Below are 20,309 nucleotides of genomic sequence, written 5' to 3'. Positions count from 1 at the left end.
TGATAGTACATCACAGTTTCAATAGAAAGCATGTTTGTGACAAAACAAGGATTTAAAAAAATGTCAAAGGGGCTCAGCTAGCGTCTGAGCTCAGTACAAGACTCCTCTAGACTCTGGTCTTCTCTCATCTGACTATAGACAACGCAAGGAGGCCTGCAGGACTGAGTATTTGTGATGTTGACCAACTCCACGCCAGGTAAATCAGTTAAATCAGTTAAATCAGGTAAAAAATTACTTTTTGGTAAAGTGTGGGGATCATATTTAATGTATGTAGAATTTTATTGATGATACATGTAGTGTAGAGATCCATTGAAAACTGTTAGGTACTAACTTTCCTGTGTTCCCATTTATTTCTTATGGCTCATTTCCTAACCCCCAGTGGAACAGACATTCAAGATCACGTGATTGCAAACAACCACATGATTGTCTTAGTATTTTAAAATGCTGTATTGATAATAATTAATAAAAACGTTACTTTGTTAGTGTGGTAGTTTTGTGATATATGTTCAACCTTTGATGGCTAGTTAGCAGCAGACATCCAACCATTTGACTCCTTTCTCCTCTCCTCTGTCTAGACAAGACTACATGAGCCTTCCGGTCTCAGTGTGCCTATCCAGCAGAGCTGCATTTAAAGCGGCAGACTTATTTTGGTGTCAAAAATATTAAAGACAGGTCAAACTTAGTCAAGGGTCCATTTGTTTGCAAGATATGTCATGCCAGAATGGGATACTCATACATCACAATGAATGTTCAAGCTCACAGCTGGACATCACAGTGATCAGATTGCATAACAGCTAACAGCTAACGTGACTCTGAATCAGCCTGTCTAAGTCGTGCACCCAAATTACACAGTAAATACTTTTATTTATATGGACCTGTGCTGTGAAATGACGGCTTCCATAATACCTTATACCTTAAGAATACTGTAATTCTGTTATTTTCAATATAAATTCATTTAGTACTTATGCATACTATTAAAAAAAATGCAATACATCTCAATATAATGCCTTGCTCATGGTATCACAACATATTGTATTGGCGCCCCAGTTCTTGACAAAATAGAGCCCTACCAGTATGAATATTAACTTATTAATATTTCACAGAAGTCAAGCTAAAATGGACTTACAGATTTTTGAACCAGTAAAAGTGGACATGTGAGCTTCTGGTGTCATTGATATGAAGGCTGAATCCAGTCACTGCATGCATTGCATCACATTTTCATCAGCTTACAGGTTTCACAGATTTTCTAACCACATGTACCCTTGGTTTTCTCCTGTTATTTACTACACTTAACGTTACAAAATATAGCTCTCAGTGATCAGAGCATTTAAATCAGCATAGTTTACAACTAGGAGACTAAAAAGGCCAGGGTTGCCAGGTCTGGGGGACAAATTTATGGCTGACATAAACCAGCCCAAAACCAAACCCAACGCTGAAGTTCAACATAAGCCAGTGAAACCTCTGCCACACCACATATATTGCTTGTGCGCATGCAGGTGTGCTGATTCAGTGTGTTGCACCTATGTCTATGTGCCAGTGTGGAACAGCAGATCTTTGGTTGTGTGCCATGTTGTATGTTTTCCTGCTTCTTTCCTGGTTGATTTAGTTGTATCTGAGGGTAAATAAAGTCGGAAGACATCGGAAATGGGTCCTCTCAATAAAATCTACCCATTGCAGTAAGTAAAAAGTAGACAAAGACTTTGCAACCCTGAAAAAGGCACTCAGCCTACCGTGATTTCCCTGCACTCTTATCTTCTCCTGACTGTAACTTGCCGTAATACTTTGACCTTTGTTGTCTAAGTGTTTTTTGAGCAAAAAAATTTTGCGCTTGCTTAAACAACATATTTTTTCCACTTAATGTAGCCTACTAGACTGACATTACAACCAGTCAAAGCCAATTTACTGTGATCTCTAAGAGCTATTTACTTTAGATGAAGTCAACATCCCAACAACATGGTGCTAAGAGGTCTTGCTGACACCTTTGGCACCCAATGGAGTAACAAGGTTTTGGCACAAGCTCTGTTACTTTTTATTGGTTTAAAATATGTAAAGCCCACTGGCAGATGTAAAGGATGACCAATAGCACAAGAAAAAAATAAAATAAAATCATGAAAGTGGACAAACACGCATCCAGAAAGATAATGCAGCAAACAGGAAGTTACTGCAAAAAATTCAGACAAATTGGAGATGTTAAAAAGCAGTTTTCAGCAGCAAAATTTCAATTAGTAAAACTGCTAAACCAGTCTCCCTTTAAAGCCCACCTTCAAACATGTCTTTCCATTCCTGTCAAGTTGACGGCTATTCAAAGAAATAAAGGGAGTGTCCAAATTATACATCGTTAAATACAACAAATTAATCATGATTTTCAGTGACAGTGGTGCGGTGTAATAAAAGAAGACTGACAAACAAAGCCGACCGCATCGTCACTTTCAAATTAATAGTGACTGACACCAGCACCCCCACACTTAATTAATGGGAAACAAAACACAACAAGAACATCCATCTAGATAGAAGAAAACAAAGAACGGGTCGGCTTGTGTCATTTTGCTTTTGCTGTCCGTTGACAGTGAAATGTAACACTGAGATTGATAGTGTATCCGAGTGTGTGCGTGCGTCGCCGTGCGCGAATGTTTTTCCAGCCTGCGATCTCTTAAGTAGACACCTTACACGCCCCAAGCCCCTGACATTGAGTTTATAAGCAGATATTATTTTTAGCGTTGCTGTCATGTTTCTCAAAGTGACAGCTCCTAAAAGCTTCCACAGGCAAACCCATCTCCGTTTGCACTCTAAAGCCATGTCTTCTTAACAGCAATGACTAGGCTATTATCTTACAAGATGAAAGCTGACGCGCTGCTATGCTTTTCATTTCTGCAAACACTGTTGCTTTAAAGATGGGCTTTCTGTTGTTTGATTTGTCCTCTTATCCTGCCCGCCTTGTGGCTACAGTCAATATTCGACGATCATAATAATATCCGATTGTCGGATGTCAGGAGACCTTTCTTCTTACCCCTTTTAAACCACACTTGCTGGTGAAAAGAATAGCACACAAAAGGACAGAGAGAGGGGAGGAAGAGGTCGGAGCAGCGTTTTAGAAAACCACTCCGGAGAAACTGGACACTCCAGGGCACTTTGTCACATCAATTAGGAATTCTATCTGGGCAATGGGATCACGGCCTGCAGGGCACTGGACAGGACAGCCGTTATACATCTTCCTGCTTGTGCACATCTGTGTGTTTTTGTGAACGCGGAGCGAGTGGAAGTACTCATCCTTTGAACTATCGACTTTTGCCTCGCTGACCCCTGGGAAAGCTAATTTTAGCCGGCGTTTCACAGTAGTTTTAATTGCTCCACACTGCTAATTTCCTCTTCAGTGACGACGAACAGAGCGGTAGGTGTCCTCTCTTTTCTCTCCCTCTCTGTGTCTCTCTTTCTCACCAACAGTCAGTCATGCAGTCAGGCCTTGAGGCTGTCAGAGGGGGAACAAAGTGACTGGGTGATGAGCCAGACGCCCGTTGTCTGATCACATGGACTGATGCTGTGCCAGACACCACAGCCACTGGCTCACTCAACAAGGTTCCCCCTCACAACACAGGAGTATACTTGCGACCTGGGCCTTTTATAGTGTTCCTGTTGTCTTTTTCTCCCCACCTCTCTCCCTTCCTCTCTGTCTGTTTTAATCTTTCTCATCTGCTGGTTCCTGTTTTTCTCCCATCTGTCCCCGTCTGTTTTCTCTCTTTCTTCGCATTTCCAAACGCTTGCTCGCTGTTGTTTTCCTGCGTTATTTAAATGTAACAAAGGTGAGAGATGCGCACCCTGCAGTCACCCCTCTCAGCCTCTGGTTTCTTAATTGCTCTGCGACTTAGAGGTGGGTTTCCTGCTGCGAGACATAGCTGTGACAACAGTGTTACCTTTAAGAGAATCAGCTTTTAAAAAATGGCAAAATACGAAAAGAAAAAGTGCAGAGCTCCCTTTTTCTTTGGCAAACTCCCAAAACTGAATGATACACATATTTGGAGAATGTCATCGACTGGCATTGTTTCGCAGCCGTGCAGTGCATTTGTGTCTAGCTGGCACCCGATGCTACACGCAGCTCTGACAGCCCTCATCTATACAAAATCAAATCCTTTGAGGTGCGTACGAAACAACTATATTTTTGTTCCATGAATAAGCTGACTTCCCCTCAGATTTGTAGCTCCCAGCTGCAGTGGGCTATGTATAAATCAATGCCTTGGTGGGATAGAGAGGGAGCAGTTATATTTACTCTGTTTCCTAGCTAGCAGCACTAGTTCTACTAGGGGGTAAAGGAATTCAATACACGCCACTGGAAGGCGAAGGCTTTTTTCACTCACGTAGAGGAATGGCAGCCCTGCTGATAGGGATAGACTAATGAAGGAATACCAGTCCAGTCAAGCAAGAAAACACACTCTGTAAAACATCAACAGCAAATAAAACCCGTGTCTGCCATGCACCACAGGCGGAGAAGCAAGAAAAAGGTGAATTGGAAGCATGGAGGCACACTGAAGAATCAGATACTCACGTTTGTCCTCGCAGATGCCCTCAAAATCTGATACATTTGAATTTTAATCTATAGTGCTTTATTGATTCAGATAAAGCACTTGTGCGCTCCTGCACTTCATTTGCAGTCTGTGTCTGCTGCTCTGAGTACTGGATTAAGGTTGATGGCAATGAATTATACATGCAGTCTGAAATGTAATTCTCTTCATTAGATGACAAATCTGGTGTTTGAATATTGCATACTGTGGTAATAATACTGTTTTTATCATTGGCTACTGAAGTTGCGGGGCTGAGGAAAAATAGTCTTGTCATCAGTGTAATGCACCGCTGCTAATTCATTAATTCAACTACCAAATTAAAGTTAAATCAAATGAAGTTGTTGCTACATTAATTCTAGCATAAAAAAACATGCACTGTCTGCTTATCTCCGCTGAAGAATTGAATGAAGTGTCTTGAGGGTGTGCGTCAGCGGATGTGTGTCTCCATCAGGACTTTTTATGTCAGTGCTACTTTCTGCGCACTCCTGCTTGTGTGTGTGTGTGTGTGTGTTTCCGTAGGCCCTGAGAAATGAAGGCCGGGCCTGGTTAATAATAGTGGCCGAGAGGGTCTGTTAGCGTAGCCCACTACATCACTCCTTAGCAGGGAGAAATCTCCAGGGCTCCATGCTGCTGTGATAGAGTGTCGGAGGGGGAGCAGACTGCTACAGAGAGCCGCTGATGGAGAGCGGATCGGAAGATGGAGGCTAGACGACGGATGAGATTCTGGCAGCAGGGAGGCAGAGAAGTGAACAATAAGACTTTTTTATTGTTTCATCCTTTTTTGATAATAAGATGTGAGCCTTCCTAGGTTAGTTTTAGATACCAGGGTAGATGAACTGATCTGGGTTTGCTTCTAAAAAGTATTCACCCCCCGATATTGATTTTATAAGTCAATCATGGTTGATAAAATGTTGCTTTTATGCACAAACAAAATCTTTAATATCAAAGTGAAAACAGATTTGTACCAAGTAATGTCAATCAGATAATATATGAAATGTCAAATGAGTGACTGCATAAATATTCACTCCCTTTAAACCAGTGGTTCTCAAATTGTCAAGTCCCAGGACATACTATCAACTCCTCAAGGAGAATAGCAACCCAAATTTTTGATATTTTTCATCCATCAGATTTATTCCAAACAAAATTGTCGAGCTTGGACCTAAGATGAGACTAAACAAAGAAACAGGACTAAACAAGCATGTTTTTCGATTTAATCGACAAACTAGACCCACTAGAAAGGTCTTCGTGACCCACTTTTGGGTCCTGACCCACCAGTTGAGAACCACTGCTTAAAAGTAACTGACCTAATTCAACAGAGGCCCAGCCAATTGGCGCTAGTAGTCTCAATGAGTGAAAGGCAATGTGTTTCAAGTGGTTTTAGTACAAAGACACCTGTGCCTGGAAGGCCAAGTCACTGGTTAATCAATATTCCTGGCTACCATTACACAATGAAAACAAAAGAACACTCCAAGGGACTCAGAGAAAAGGTTGGATTTGAAAAGAATTCCAAGGCACTGAACATCCCTGAGGGCAATTAAATCCATCACCAAGAAATGGAAGGAATATGGCATGTGTAAATCTGCCTAGATCAGTCGGTTCTCTCAAACTAAGTGATCGTGCAGGAAGGAGACTAGAGAGAGACCACCAAGACTCCTATGACTACTCTGAAGGAGTTACAAGATTCAGCAGCTGAGATGGGAGGGACTCTGCATACAACAACTGTTGCCTGGGTTCTTCACCTGTCAAAGCTTTATGGGAGTGGCAAAGCCATTTTTGAAGAAAACTCATTCAATCTCAAATAGAGTTTGACCAAAGGAATGTGGGAGACTCCATGGTCAAGTGGAAGTTAGTTCTTGGGTCTGATGAGACCACAATGGTGCTTTTTTGCCATCAGAAAAGATGTTTCGTTTGGTGGACACCAAACAATGCAAATCATCATAAATACGGCACACAGCTGTGAAGCACGGTGGTGGCAGCATCATGCTGTGGGGATGCTTCTCAGCAGCCAGCCCTGGAAGGCTTGTAAAGGTAGAGGGTAAAATGAATGTGGCAACATATAGGAAAATCCCGAAGGACAATCTCAGTTGGTCTGCAAAAGAACTATGGCTTGGGAGAAGATTTATTTTCCAGCAAGACAATGACCCATGACCACGTGTTTGGCAAGATTGGATACAGAGTTCACGGCAGCTGAGAGTTGATTCAGGCCTTACCCTTCAATATTGCCTTTTTGTCCTTTTGTGCAACTAATTTAAAGTAGTGTTCATATCTCCTGGCTTCTAAAGATTCTTATTTGATGCTTGTTTATCCTGTTGTTAGAAAGACAAGTCTGATTCATTTTTTTATTGTCATTATCAGAAGTCCTGCTCCTTCTTGGTTTTGAGTGGCCGGTGAGGGGGAAGAGACATTGAGAAGTGTGGGGCTGAGAGTGCTGTGGCCAAGGCCACTATAAATGTTTTGGGTGCTTACTTCTTCCTTTTTATTGGTGTATTATTAAAGCTTGTTTGAATATGATTTGAATTTTACTACTTTTATATCCAAAGTTGTAATTCTGGTATCTAGACAACCCTACAGTCCAATAGTTCATATACTTAGTTTGCTTTTATCTGCTTCCCCTCTCCACTTTAAGTGTTCCTGATGTGACTGGTGCCTTGACATTCCTGTCATAACTAAAACATGATTGATGAGGTCTTCAAGTCTTCCTTGAACTTGTCTGTTTTTTTCGTGGTTGCGCTTTATTTGTTAGAATTCTTCTTTTGTTATCAGCGGTTGTGAAAAGGAGGAGCTGAGTGGAGGACAATGTCTGGCTGACACACAGGAGAGAGGAGGATGAGTGTCCTGAAAAACGATGACTGCAACAGACCAGAGACGGAGAGCGAGGCCAGACGCACAGACTTCACAGAGAAAAACACTGAATAGAATATTGTGCTACAGAGAAAGGACAGATTTGTATGGATGAGACTGAATGCGTGGAATTATGGGAGGTTTTGAATAGATTCCTCTGAACCAAGACTGCAGTGGGGGAGGACGGAGGAGCTGCAATGATTTGATTCTTTTTTGGACACTTATTGAACACTGTGGATGTCTGAGTCACTTCTCTATATTCTCCCAATGCTGCTTCTTATCGGCCAAAAGCTGGTGGTGATCCATGCAACAACTATACCAGTACGTTCAGGGGTTCTTCTTCTGGCTTGGGGTTCCAAGGGTTAAAAAAAGAGCAAAGAACCCCACTGAAAGCTTTTCTTGCTGGAAAAGATGAGTTTGCTCTTCTCCTGACCAGCGTCAGCACGAGTTTAATTTACCACCTGTCTCCACTGATGGTGGAGACTTGTGTATTGAAATGACGGCTGCTGCCTGTCAAGCTTGTGTTTTGTACAGTAGTTACCTCCCAACTCCCCTGAGCAGTGCATGCAAGCCACGTCATGTGTTTTCTCTGAATTGTCCAAATAAATGTAGCTGAGCGTTTGTCCAATAACCCACCAGGTTTTTTAATTTTTATTTTTTTATGTTCAGCCTTCCCGAAACACCATCTTTGGTGTGTTGCCCCTCCCATCTGGTGCGTTAAACTGTTTCCAGCATACAAGTGCCAGACGTCATGTCGCACCGCACAGCATTACGTGCTGGCTGTCCACACTACATTCTCTGCCTTGTGAATCTCAGGCTCCCCTTATATACAGTATGGAGTCTACAGCTTTTATGCTACACATGTGGACAAAATTGTTGGTACCCTTCTGTTGAAGAAAGAAGAACCCACAATAGTCAAAATAATAATAAATAAAAGTTTGCTGAAAATTAACTAATGAAAATCAGACATTTTTCAATTCAGCAGAATCTTAAAAAAAAAAAATAATGAAACTGGCCCGACAAAAATGATGGTACCCCTAGAAAAGATGTAAAATAATAAGATCAAAGGGACATGTTAAACTAAGGTAAGTCTTGTAATTAGCATCACAGGTGTCTTCAGACTTGTAATCAGTCAGTCTGCCTATTTAAAGGGTGAAAAGTTGTCACTGTGCTGTTTGGTATCATGGTGTGTATCACACTGAACATGGACCACAGAAAGCTAAGGAGACAGTTGTCTCGGGAGATTAGAAAGAAAATCAAAGACAAGCATGTTAAAGGTAAAGGAAATAAGACCATCTCTAAGCAGCTTGATGCTCCCATGACAGCAGCTGCATATATTATTAAGAAGTTTAAGATCCACTGGACTGCATGTAAGTAATTCCACGTATATGCAAATGCAGATGAAGTGTGGCACTTTCTTGAGACCTGAGCTTTCATTTGTTATACATTTTTGATACTGCAAACTTATTTGGGTTTAGTTGGACCTAATGAGTGTAATGACTAAACATAGAACCTCAACAAATAGTAGTTGAATAAATCATATCCTTATGTGAGTACAGTGGGTCTATTTTACTGTGTAATATAGTAAAGACTCCACTGGGTAATACACCATGAGCAATTTTACCAAAGTGGTGCACAAGCAGAGTTGGAAATATCTTGATTTATTCCCCAAAAAGTTTTAATCTTGCATATTGGTAAACCCTTGAGTTGGACATTACTACAGTTTCTTCTGCTTAAATCTGGCTATTTTCACAGTTTCCTAAATGTTTTTCAAATTTGTCACTACTAAAACAAGTTTTATGCAATAAAATATGTCTTAAAAGATCCCAAAAAGCTTTTTAGATTTTGTTTCTATCTATCTATCTATCTATCTATCTATCTATCTATCTATCTATCTATCTAAAACAGTGGCCATCTTGATCACTGTCTCCCGGTGTTGTATTTACAACTCATGACCTTGACGACAAAACATAGCAGCACAAAGCATTAGTTGTAAAAGCTGTTATTCTGATCTGTTTGCAGAACCTTTTGCCGTCCCTCAGTGCATTTTTAGAAATTGTAGACCAGTGGTTCCCAACCTTTTCCAACTCAGAGCCCACTTTTAAGTCTCAAAAATTTTCATGGCCCACCTCCGACCCCATAAATACGGAGGCCATATAAAGCCTTCTCAGAGCATTTTTTTTTTTATTGAAGATTGAACAAGGACTGAACAAAGGACTGAACTGAATACAGGAGAAACATGTTGGAAGCTTCATAGTCGCTATCACAGCATCTGTAACATGTTGCAACACCTTCAGTATTACAGTTTTCAAAGAGCTGTCCACACAATAACCTCTAGATAACAAAAGTTCCTATCTCTCATTTGCTTGTCACATGTCTAATATTTGACCAAAAAACAAAACAAAATAATGAAGAGAATATTTGAACATTTTTTATATCCTTTTAAACGTAACTGAGTTCTGTATATATATCCTTTTAAACATAACACTTTTCTGTATATTTTGATTTTTATCTAATTACCCCCCCCCCCCCCAACACACAAAAAAACATACTATTTTGGAAACGATTCGGCTGCCCACCTGCAATACCTTCGCAGCCCACCACAGGTTGGGAATCACTGTTGTAGACACAACAATACCCTGTGGTTGCCTGTGGTGTGAAGCAACAGTCTTGTAATGCATGAAGTACTGTGCAGTGTGTTTATTCAACAGCTCATCAGCCAGCAACTGGTCAATGTAGCTAAAAACAATGACTGGCTAACACAAGAATGGCACCCATCGGTTTTCCAACTCGTGGTTTGTGACAAAACGAATGCAAACAACTGGGAAAACCAGGTTTTCAATTGAAAGTGATGTCATCCCAGTTAAGACCTACAACTTTACGACTAAAAAAGGAACACAGGGTAAGTTCAGGATTATAAAAAACAATGATACAGGGAACCCAAATGTAATGTCCTCATTTGAGGGTGCTTGGATGTATGAGGTTAACAAGCCTCAAAATTCCTTTGAGCCAAATAGTTTTACCTCTTTGTGGACACAAGTCAAAGCATAACATTTAAAAGAGAGATACGGATACCATTGATTAACAAGTATCTCAACTTTGCAAAGCAAGTGAACAAGCTCTGTTGAGTGAATTTGAAAGCAATTAAGGAAATATTCCTGTCCGACGCTCCTGGTTCCTTGTCACCTCCCTCTTTCCTTGTTCTTTGCCCATGTCCATGTGAGAAACAGAGAGGAAAGTAGGGACAGCTCTGCATCATTCTGGATACTACAATAGGAATCAAAGCTGATTTTGCTGCTGATGCCCGCTCTCATTCACTCACATGTAATGGCATGGAGTCAGGTTTGGTTTAGAGGGCTCGAGAGGAGTTAGCTGAACATCTGTGCTAGGCTTCATAGTCCATTCACGTGGTACCAAGTACTGGACCATAAAACAAAAGAGTACATGCATCTTTGCAAACTTAATATCTAAAGATTCCACTCTTCAAAAATAGCCAGGTGTTACAGGTTTTCCACTTTCTCCACTGCTGAGTGGTCTGCTTTTGCCAGGCTGAGGTTTATGGAGCAGGGGTTCACATCATCATCACTGGCCTCTCTCTCTATTGAGCTGTAACCGACAACAGATTTGGGATGACAGCAGTCCCAGCACATGATGGTGGTGTAAGACGTCGCCTCTGGCTCTCTGTTTCTTTGGAGCTGACAGTCTCCAGTTTTTTGGTAAATATAGTCTTTTTTTTTTTCTTTCTAAGAAAGCCAAACAATGGCGATTCAGCACAAAGACTGAGCGAAACAAAAATGATGCTTTTTCTTTTCTTATCATTGAATGAATGTGAGTGAGCGACAGTGATTGACAGCACATGACAGTGAGTGAAATTGTGCCACCATGCTTCACTGGTGAAGGCAAGAAAAAAAAAAGCACACCAGCATCTTTATTAAAGGGAATTATTGATGTTTTACCCTCATGTAGTAATCATACAGCCCAGAGTTATGTATTATCATGTTGAAAAGAGCACATCCATCAATTTTCCAGACTATTTGTCCTGTTTGCGGGGGCTGAAGCCAGGCACAGCTGTCACTGGGTGAGAGGTGGAGTACATCCTGGACTGGTCACTTGTCAATCACAGGGCTGACAGAGGGAGACAAACAACAAGCTCACAAGTATTCACATTAATTTAGAGTCTTAGGTTAGGCTAGCATGCACGTCTTTGGACGGATGCCGGCGCACCTGGAGAGAGCCCACACATGCACGGGGTTAGTATGCAGTCTGCACAGAAAGACCCTCTGACGGGGTTGTGAACCAGGAACTAGGGGTCGACCGATGTAGGTTTTTCAAGGCCAGTACTGATTATTAGAAGATCAAGTGACTGATTACTAATATTAAGAACTGATGAATTCACAGTAAAAATGAACCTTGAGTGAGAGCCAGTTATTTGAATTTTAGATTTATATCATATGACAGAACATAACCGAAGTTGGCTGGTTTAAAAATATCCCAGAGGAGCAGAGATTGTGTGAACTCTGATTTAGGTGAAGTCTAGAATTAATCTCCTTTCCTTTTTTACTATCCTTTCTATGATGATTTAAGATTCACTTTGATGAATGAAATGTCTATAAAAAATACTGAAAATATTTTGGAGCAATGATGATGACAGGATGAAATGGTTGTTTACGTTTAATATCTATAAGTTGGCTTCTTTTGTTGCAAAAGCCTGGAAGAAGCGTCAGGATGGTTTAACTAGTCTACTGTATTATTGACCGTCTACTTATGGTTTCTGGTCTTTCTGTCAATGGTGTCGTATAAGCCTATTTGGGCTGGGCATATTGTTTATGCAAGACACAATAATAGAATTCAATCAATCAATCAATCATAACCAGTCATTCAAAAGCTAGAAAACTCCATTTCCAATCACTAAATCTGAATACAACAGTGGTCAAAGTGAGTTATCATCCCTGAAAACTGTACTGTACCATGCTTTAGGTAAGAATAACATAGAAATTATATTCAAATATGTTATCATGATTATAGTTAATATTGGTTACCAGGATTAACATAATAGTGTATTTTTTTCCCTTTTATTAAGTACCAATACATCTGACTGAAAACATTACATCATGTGTTTTATACATATACAGTGCATTCATAAAGTATTTGGACCCTTTTTCACTTTTTCAGTTTTCTTAAGTTGCAGCCCGATGCTACATTTAAAATAGTTTCTTATTCTCCTTAATCTACACTCAGTATCCCACCCAAAGTAAAAAACCCAGAATTTTAGAATTTTTGCAAATTTATTTAAAATAAAAACTGAAATATCCCATTAAGTAAGTGTGTTGCCTTGTGACCTAATGAACTTTTTTGGTTTTTGTGGGTTGGCTTTTAAAGTTTCGTGGGTGGGCTTTGTTTTGTGTGTGTGTGTGTGTGTGTGTGGGGGGGGGGGGGGGGGTGTTAACAGGGCAGTTCAGCCAGATAGCTGGGGGACAATCCACTGCCAGCCACTTTAAGCATAGGACGAGCAATGCTGTGAGTATTTGTATTATTATTGAGATGTTAGACATTATATTTTATAGAATATTGTTAAAGTATGTTTGTATAGTTTGTAGTTTTATTTCATATGCATGTGAGATGCAGTTCTTTTGTATTATAGTAGTGTGAATGTTGTTGTCTCTATTTTCTTTGCAGTTTTCACCTAATGTTAATATGGACAGGTTGAGTAAACCACAGCAACCTTACTTCGACTCTGTCTTCATTGACATGGTTCAGCTTGGTGTTATGTCTAGAGTCATTACACACTGGACAAGAACACTACAGTAAGCATTCAGACCCTTTTGCAACACTTTAGCATTTAGCTTAGGTTCCTCACATTTCTCTTCATTGTTGCTGAGCTGTCTCTACACCTTGATTGGAGTTCACCTGTGGTAAGTTAAGTTGATCAGACATGATTTGGTGAGGCACTCACCTGTCAAGTCAACTTGGAGTTGCAAAAATTATATACACATCTAATATTTTGTCTGTTATTATCAGCAAGTATTGACTGTAAATTTTGTCCATATTTTCTTACAAAGTAGTGGAGGTTCAGTTGCAGTCTTTTTTTTTCTTTTTCCTCATCCTTAAACCTTAAAGTGTGCTCAAAGGACTTAAGTTCTAGGTCTGAAAAACATACTTAAATATAGGTATTGATGTCGGTATCTGCTAATATGAATATGTAGAACTAAACATTGGCATTTCGGATACTGACAAAAATCCAATATCATGCATCCCCCAATCAAAATATTGATATGTGAATGGAAACTACATGTATGAACACATAGAAGCAATCAAATGGGAATCAGCAGCAATACTTTGCTGATAAAGTTGTCAAAAATCTTTGTTTTGCAGGCTTTTTTCCATACAATGATCTTTAAATTATTCAATTCTGTTATTTTTGTTATGGTTGATCGTACAAAAAAGTATCAGTTTACGAAAGAAAAAAAACAAAATGACAGTCATAATTTCAAGATAAAGCTGCAGAGAAAGAGAGGGAGGAGGGCAGCAGTCAAAACAGACATTAGGACAAAGAGAGGGAGGGGAGCAGAAGTAGTATTAAACTAGAAGAGCACTCGGAGAGTGCAGACCTCCGCCATTAGCCCTATCGCCCAATAGTACAGAATCCTTTAAAAAATTCCTGGATCCAGACGGTGATCCAGATCACTCCCAAAATCTAATCAGTTCTTCCTTATACCATTTCTGACATTTCCTGAAGATTTCATCAAAATCCATCCACAACTTTTTTAGTTATGTTGCTAACAAACAAACAGACAAACCCACCCCATCACATAACCTCCTTGGCGGAGGTAACAAAAAGAAGAAATATCCCGTTATTTTCTTATCATTTCACTGCAGTATTAATCTAAAAATGTAGAACAAGGAGACCTAAATGTCTATAAAGGTGCAGCATTTTCTCTGATTTACTGTTAAAGTGCTTTGACTTTGCGCTCCACCTTATAAGCACTGGAACTTAGCCTCAAGTCTGGAACCAGCAGCAGGTAACAAAACGGACACAATTACGTGACACAAAAGTGCACCTGGCAGTTTTCTGCACGGTGTTCTCTCATTTCAGATCGTACAGAGGAGAGGGATCTGCGTCTGTAAGCAGTCCCTCCTAGAGCAAAAGCAGCAGGCAGCGCACAGCGTGCTCATATTCCAGCTCTGCAGGACAAAAATCAAGGGACTCCTGAGTAGTTTCACAAATGCAAACAATAGAAGTGGCTGACCCTCATCCCACTCTCTGTCAGACTTGACACGATATTTATGAAGCATGGATTTCAGTGTCTGATGAAATCGGGGTGGAATTCACTGGACACCTGGTGCTTCAAAGATAGCTCTAACAAGACTTGAACAAAAACCTTCGACATGGAGTCAGACCCCAGATCAGTTTGATACGCATTTGGGCAAAGTGGAAAATAACTAAATTACATTTGATTAAAGCATTTTTTTGTGTTTGGCAGGATACAGATACCACAGAGCGCCATGATAAGAAAATAGTCAGCTGCTCCTCCGTCCTTGTGGATGTCTCCTCCGCCCTCTGACAGACAGTGATAACAGACAGAGGAGGACAGACGCAGGGATGTCCCCTGGTTTTTGAAACATCCTTGTTATGTCCTGTGTGGACTCATTTTCTATTCACTTCGGTAAACAAAGCAAGGCTGCGTACTGTGAACCACTGATGTCAAAAACAGAAAAAGTGGGTGGGAGTAGATGTTATTTCCTGCAATCTAACTCAATTTTAAAAAGTTGTAATGCTTTATTTGGCTAGACCAAGACACAGTTTGTAGATAAAGATTATTATTTTGTCAGCTGACAAATTTACAGCCTTTCATGGCATTTACAATCATGTTTTAGAGTTAGGTTTTTATTATTTTAATGTGAAATCTCTGCCACAGACAGCTGTTAGCCAGCTGAACTGGGGATTAAACTTATCAAAGCAGCCGATCATTGACATAACAGAGCAGAGCTATTCTTTGAGCCTCCCTCATCTCTCCATTCCTGTTGATGCTAGCATTAGCGCTTCGCTAACCAAAAAATGAGGCTGCCAATACTTTTATAGTGACCAAATGCAGGGCTGTAAGCAACAGGTGAGTTCATTACCTACAGATAAAATCAGACTTGTGATGACTGTTAAGGCCCTTTGTAGGTTTCTGTGAGTAAGCACATTACACGGGCTACACAACATGGAGTTTCTCCAAAGCAGACACTACAGTTTAATATATTTTACTCAAAAATAGAATAATATACTCCTTTTTCACTGTTTTTATTACCCGCCACTGCCAGAGTTGGGGTAAAAACACAGACAAAATTCTGCTGGAGTAAAACGGAGGACTAAATGTAACACTGTACTGAGTAAAAACAGCTCCATAATGAGTAAACTGTTCTGAGTTGGGGGTTTTTTCGATAGCAAGTACTAAATCATAATTTAGAGTTAAATCAAAACACTTCAAGAGTAAAAACAATTCCAAAGAGTCAGCAGAGTACATTCTACTCCAAACAGATGCCAAATGTCAGATTTTTTAGAGCAAAACTTTATTCAGTCTGAGTAAGGACAATTCACTGTGTACCAATAATAATGTGTGTGGATGTTTATTGGTTTGATTATTCGACCGTCAAGAAATTGGATTGGATTTACCTAAAAGTACTCTGAAAATAGCACAGGCTGGACAGACAGATGTGAACTGGTCAAAATAGGGGGGTTTCAAAAGATGGCTTTAAAAGTGGGTGGGACTTGACCCATATACGATGGGTCGACGACAATCATCTGAACAGTATTGATGATTAAATTTTGAATGGTCTTACTGACCACAGAGGAATTGACTGTTGTTACCATTTAAACCAGCACCAGTTTCTTCCCTCGTGTTAACTAGTAGTTTAATGCAGTGATTTTTCTTTAAGTTAAAAGTCCTTTACCACAGTGTTAAAATACACTGATAGAGGCACAGGCCTTGTATTATTATTAGAGCTGTCAAAAGATAAACATTATTACATTATCACAATAAATCGCATCCTTTTTATTGCATTTTTTAAAACTGCCTTTGTGTCATCGTTGATTTTCCTACGGTCTTAAACCAGGGGTAACTGACTTCCTGTTTAGGTACAGGCCTGTTTTCATTGGTACATCATAGAAGGAACTTATGTACAGAAAAAGGAACTTGTTATGGATTGCAAATTAAATAGGAGAACATTGAAAAGGTTCAGATGACCTGTCCACTGAGCTGTCTGTACATTTTTTAAAGGTAAATGAGACATTAAGGAGCTGAGGAAGACTATTCCACAATCTGGCCCCTCCTTATCCATCAGATCTCCTCCACATCACCACCTCCTCCCGCTCCCTCAGATCCTCCTCCTCCATCCACCTCACTGTGCCCTCCGCCCGCCAAAGTACCATGGGGAGCAGAGCTTTCTCTGGAACTCACTCCCACCGTACATCCGTAACGTTGACTCTCTTCCTCTTTTCAAATCCAGATTCCAAACCCACCTGTTCAGGATAGCATACTCACTGTAACTGTATTGATCCATTTTATACTGCATGAAGCTTTTATCTGTTGTTTTATTTATTATCTCTGTAAAGTGTCCTTGAGTGTTGAGGAAGGTGCTTGTAAATAGAATGTATTATTATTTTAATCCACTGTGGCTGCAGGAAGCGGCAGACATGTCTTAACTAAAGTGTATAGAAAAGGACAATAAAGCATGCAATTTAAAATAATAATAATAATAATAATGCACTAATTGTGGACCTTTGTTATTCGTGATTAACTTGATTCATCTTGACAACCCTGATAATTAGTATTCAACCTACAAAAAAAAAAAAGCCTTCATTGGATGATACCTGCTGATGCTTAGATTTATTCATCACTAGACTGTTGCGATGTTCAGTTTCAGATATTGAGTGGAAAGAAAATCACCAGTAAGGAAGTCACATCTTACGGCAGAGCCAAAGTAGCAAACTTTATAATTCAGTAACTTTATCAGCAATCGGAAAAATAACATGCCGATTAAGAATTATCCAAATACTGTATTATAGTTCTAATTGTTGGCCTGGCCTTTTAACAGTCAGCACCATGACCAGTCTTAATCTGCAGCAGCAGTGCTAACCATTGTGCTATCTAGTGGTGACTGGTAAATAGGGGGCGCTAGGGTGCAACCTTCCCATCACTCTTACCAGAAAGAAGTTTCCGAACAAAATTTGCAAACCTTTTTTTTCACATATTCACAAATAGACTCTAATATTCAACATAACTTTGACATTTTTTAGGGATTAAAATGTGTAATTAGTAGTTAATAGATTAATGTTACTTCCTGTTTCCTGCTGGGGCGCTAAGCTCTAGCGCCCATAGCCTTCAGTTGATTGCCATAGTTAGTTGCAATGTGCATTAGCTCCTCTATAATACAAGAGACAGGAGCTCTGCATTACCAACCATTTGCCTGTAGTTGGCAGCAGAGAAATCTGTTTCATTAACTGAGGCTATAGCGTAAAGGCCGGCTCAGACTACACAATTTTGGGGGGGGGCGGCACTGTGTCAGACTATACTACATTGTGGCTTACCCTCCTTATGAAGGGTGCCAGTGATTCTCCTCTATAATAGTAGATTGAGCAGTCTTCACCATGATTGCAGTTGTGTGTACTGAACCAGAATGAGAGAATAAAGGCTCAGGAGATCTTTGCAAATTGGACTTTTCTGCAATATTCTAATATTTTTAGACAGTGGATTTTTTTGTTTTTATTGTGCTGTTAGCCATAATCATCAAGATTAACAAAAATGTCTTGAAATGTTTTGCTTTGTGTGAGCTGAATCTAGATTATACAGATATTTAACTTCCTGAAGTTAATCATGGGTAAAAAAAAAATTAAAAAAAAAAAAAAAAACACTTGTGATAGAGCAGGTCTGTCATTGACTGTGGGCAGCAATCAGCCCTCAAACAGGCACACACACACAGCGCTGAGGCGGACACACACACCAAACTTTTCCCCCCTCTAATAGCTTTTCAAGTGTACAGTTAAACTAACGCCATCCTTTCCCTTCCTTCTCTGTTTTATAGAGCAACCAAGAGTGCACACTTGTGATCTCTGGCATTTAGCTGCATACATTTATACACTTATAAAGCACTCTTACCTGGAGGTGCGCTGCATTTGTGTTCTGTGCTGCCCCATGTTCCATACATCATTGAGGGAATAGAGTGAATCATTTCCACTTCCTATATAGTTAAATCTTCCAGGAGTCACATGATAAACATCATTGAAGTTTTATTTGTTTTCTGGTTAAAATGATGGTTTTTTTGAGGCCCTATCCACACGGAGACAAAAACGATATAATTCCGTTTCGTTTTGAAAAAGTTTTCCGTAAAGACGGGATCGTTTCAGGAAATAACCGCGTAAGCACAGAACCACTGAAAACGCTGTAGTGCATATGCCAAGCCTGTACGTGGTGCTGTAATGCTGCCACCTAAATGCCTGAATGTAATCCGCCATTGTTGTTTTGGCTGGACCCACGCAGGCGTCTTATGAGAGCTACGCTGATGTAATCGTTTCTAGAAAAATGCAGTTGGCCATCCACACGGAGATGAAATAGTAGTCATTTACGGATTTGTGCATTCTGGGAATCAGTTTCAAAAAGTATCGTTTACAGTCACCCAAAATGCCGTTTCCATGGGGATGAAACGCCGATACGACAAAAAACTTATACTCCTGAATTTGTCTCTGTGTAGACGGGGACATGCCAGATGGATTTGTTTCCCACGTCTATCTGGAAAACCTTTCATAGACAGCATTTGGGAAAGGGCAGAGCCTTTGAAAAAAAAACTCAGAAGGTGATTGGATAAACGTTCTGTCTGTCACATCTTTACAGGCCAATCAGAGCAACAAAACACGTGACATGTTGTAGAATCCAGCAAAGGAAGCTCTGCTGATGTCTTTGATTGTGTGGTCAGGGACCAGAAACTGCTACTTCCATCTCGTGAAAATATATAGTCAGAGTTCTTCAGATCCTCATGGTCAAAATCATCCAAGTTGAATGACTTGGCATACTGGTAGAGCCCCTACCAAGGATTAAACTCCATGGAGAACTACATGCTGCGAACCATGGTGACTGCAGATATGTCAGCACACAGCTTTTGTCATTTTTGTAAAGAAGACAACTCAATGCTTTTCTTTGTTCTTCTTTTAACGAAGCAATGTTGTCAAGTTCTGATAAAACTTACACTAATCTCTTCCGCTATGATTGCACCGGCCTCCTCTCACTGCTTGCATACCTCGGGACTTGAATGTACAGCCCTTTGACACTGATTGGTCCTGTCACTTTCTAACCGAGCCCAAACTGTTCAGACAGGAGCGTTGCAAGATGGATTTACCAGTAAGAAACATGGAAGCAGACAAATCCATCTGCTTTGCAAGGTAAGGGTATTCTATATTTTGGAGTAAATAAAATAGATGATAAACCTTTGAGAGGCATCTGGCTGCAGCCCTTGGGCAAACCTCTAAGCTGGGGTGTTCGGTTGGAGACCTCTACGCTGGGGCGAAACCTCTATGCTGGGGCGTGACGTATGTTACCCGCGACGAAATTTCAGCTCTATCTGCTTGCCGACAGGCTGACCCTAAACCTAACCAGTTGGATTTTGATGCCTAAACCTAACCAGTCGGATTTAAACGCCTAAACTGAACCAGTTGGCTTCGCCCCAGCGTATGGGTAGGCGATTGCTACTGCACGGTCCAGCATAGACCACCCCAGCGTAGGGGTCGGGGTGTGTTGCTGCACGCCCAAATATAGCCCCGTACGGGGCTATGCTAATGTGTCATAAGCACAGCGTTGTAGTCATGCTAACAACAGCTAGGTCATGCTAACAACAGCTAACATGCTGCACGCCTTAGCGTAGGCTTGGGCAATGACGTCATGC

Source organism: Cheilinus undulatus, linkage group 10, assembly GCF_018320785.1.
Source record: "Cheilinus undulatus linkage group 10, ASM1832078v1, whole genome shotgun sequence".
Classification (NCBI taxonomy): Eukaryota; Metazoa; Chordata; class Actinopteri; order Labriformes; family Labridae; genus Cheilinus; species Cheilinus undulatus.
Note: the sequence above shows the minus strand (reverse complement) of the source record.